The 2,722-nt window shown below is 32.9% G+C and overlaps 1 pseudogene; it reads left to right on the forward strand.

Annotated features, from left to right (window-relative positions):
* LOC145798418 (rust resistance kinase Lr10 pseudogene) lies at nucleotides 1–1,732 on the forward strand (annotated as a pseudogene).
* The last annotated feature ends 990 nt before the right edge of the window (nucleotides 1,733–2,722 follow it).

Here is a 2,722-nt window from a genome sequence, read left to right on the forward strand (position 1 = left end):
TATGACATTTGTGGGTATTAAATCCACAAATGTTATAACTCGTTTATAGTACACACCTTTTTACCATAATATTACCTATTAATATGTATATACTTATAGAAAATTTATACCTAGGATGTGGCTTGATATTTAGTTTTTGTGGATATAAAATTATTAATTATAAGTTTTATAATATTAGTTTTTATTTAATATATGGGCTTGTTGGTGGGCTCGGGATTGTAATAGTTTAGGGCTAAGACTTCTAGGCCCGAAGTCAGACTAGGTTGGACTTGGGCACAAGAGTTTTCTATATATTTCTTAACTTAAATCCAACTGAGTCTGAAACTGACCGGATGTTTGTCCACCACTAGGGTAAATACTTCTAAACTATAACAATGGCAGGGCAAAAAATGATTTTTAATTAGTCATCTTCTGATTTTTATATACAGGAGTAATCCTTTTGGCAAGAATTCTATTTGCCTTATGTGCGTTTGCATTTTTAATCCATAAGTTTAAGAGGAGGCATTTATCGATGTTCGATAACATTGAAGGTTATCTACGAAGTCAAAATCACCTCATGCCAATTAGCTACTCTTACTTAGATATTAAAAAGATGGCCAAAGGTTTCAAGGACAAGTTGGGAGAAAGAGGCTATGGTTCTGTCTACAAAGGAAAGCTTAGAAGTGGTCATCTTGTAGTGATAAAAGTATTGGGCAAGCCCAAATCCAATGGACAAGAATTTATCAATGAAGTTGCTACCATACGAACGATTCATCATGTTAATGTGGTTCAGCTAATTGGATATTGTGCAGAGAGATCTAAGAGAGCTCTTATATATGACTTCATGCCAAATGGGTCTTTGGAAAAGTATATTTTTTCTCAAGAAGGATATATACCATTGAGTTGTAAGCAAATGTATGAGATTTCTCTAGGAGTGGCTCGCGGGATTGAATATTTACATCGGGGTTGTGACATGCAAATTTTGCATTTTGATATCAAGCCTCACAACATTATGCTTGATGAGAATTTTACTCCAAAAGTTTCCGACTTTGGGCTTGCAAAATTGTATTCAACTGATGATAGCATTGTGACTTTGACTGCAGCAAGGGGGACAATGGGTTATATGGCTCCAAAGTTATTCTACAAAACTATTGGAGGCGTTTCATATAAAGCTGATGTTTACAGTTTTGGAATGTTGTTGATGGAAATGACCGGTAGGAGGAGGAATTTGAATGCCTTTGCAGATCATACAAGCCAAATTTACTTTCCTACTTGGATTTATGATCAATTCAAAGAAGGAAGGGACATAGAAATGGGAGAGACTAATGAGGAGGAAGGGGTGATGGTGAAGAAGATGATAATTGTGGCTTTGTGGTGCATACAAATGAAGCCTAGTGACCGTCCTTCGATGAACAAAGTTGTAGAAATGCTTGAAGGGAATGTTGAACAATTGCAGATGCCTCCCAAACCTTTTCTATGCCCACAAGAGATGCCAACTGAAGATAATAAAATTGACACAAATCCTACAGATTTGCCTATGCCATTAGGTGAATGTATAAATTCCATCACTTTGAATGTAAGTGAACCTTAAATGGTTTCATATCAAATGCTTCATATTTAAGTTAATTATATTTGTTGGCATCCTCTGTTGCTTATGTATTATTGAGGCAGCCTTATTAAACATATGATGGGAAAACTATATATGCATCATTAGATTAAATTTTTGTACGAAAACTTAGTATTTCGTTTAGATAGCTTCCGTTGGATTGCATTTCAATTTTTCTTGAAAGATTTTCCTTGTTAAAACTAGCTTGATTGGAACTATGCAAGTATAAATTTTTGTTTAATTTGGATTCATTTGTCATTGTTTAGAAATATTGCTTTGACACCGTACAACACTTAAAATTTTTAATTGTAAGTTATGGCATTTACAATAAAGAGAAATAAATTAAATATACAAAATATAATTTAAACGTGATTCGGCAATATGGTTACATTTATAGAAGAAAGGAGATCAAATCCACTACATGGAATAAAAATTACAGAACTTTGAACATCTAAACTTAACCAATCTGCAATAAAAACCCTAATAAAAAATATAATATATACCTCTAAAACTTTGGATCAGACCTCAGACCTCTGCATGGGCCTAGGTGAAGCATGATTTGGTTTTTTACTCCTATTTTCAACTTCAACCCTCCACTTCTATAAAAAGCCTCTTATAGTAATTTTGAATATGCAGTAAAAATGTAAGACATATCACAACAAAAGCTTTCACCTTAAACCAAAAAAGTAAGTTGGAAAAAATAAAGATGAATTTTCCATAAAAAATCTTTTAAAAGATCAGCATTTTATAGGATGATAATATCTAGGAAAATATTTAGTTACATTTTTTTCTTTTTAACCTCATTAATCCTTGGGAATTTGTACAGATTTAGCGGTCTTGCTTTGCTTAGGCAGTTGGCTTGTAAGTTAGCTTCCAACTCTCTGTCTCAAATCTGTTTGAACAGCTACCTTTTTTTTACTTAGTCCTTAATTCTACAGTAATTAGCTACATTCACTTTTTTCTTCTTCTTCTTGTACTGTGTCCCCCCCCCCCCCAAAAAAAAAGTTTTGAAAAAACTCTCTAGATATAGTAATAAAATTACAAATATTTTACAATTATATAGGTTCGCCACCTCAAAGTTTTTGCACAAAATTTAAGAACCGCCACCTCCTAAATTTTGTATAAAATTTTTAATTT

This window comes from Camellia sinensis, chromosome 8 (genome assembly GCF_055761805.1).
Source record: "Camellia sinensis isolate YWXY chromosome 8, ASM5576180v1, whole genome shotgun sequence".
Taxonomy (NCBI): domain Eukaryota; kingdom Viridiplantae; phylum Streptophyta; class Magnoliopsida; order Ericales; family Theaceae; genus Camellia; species Camellia sinensis.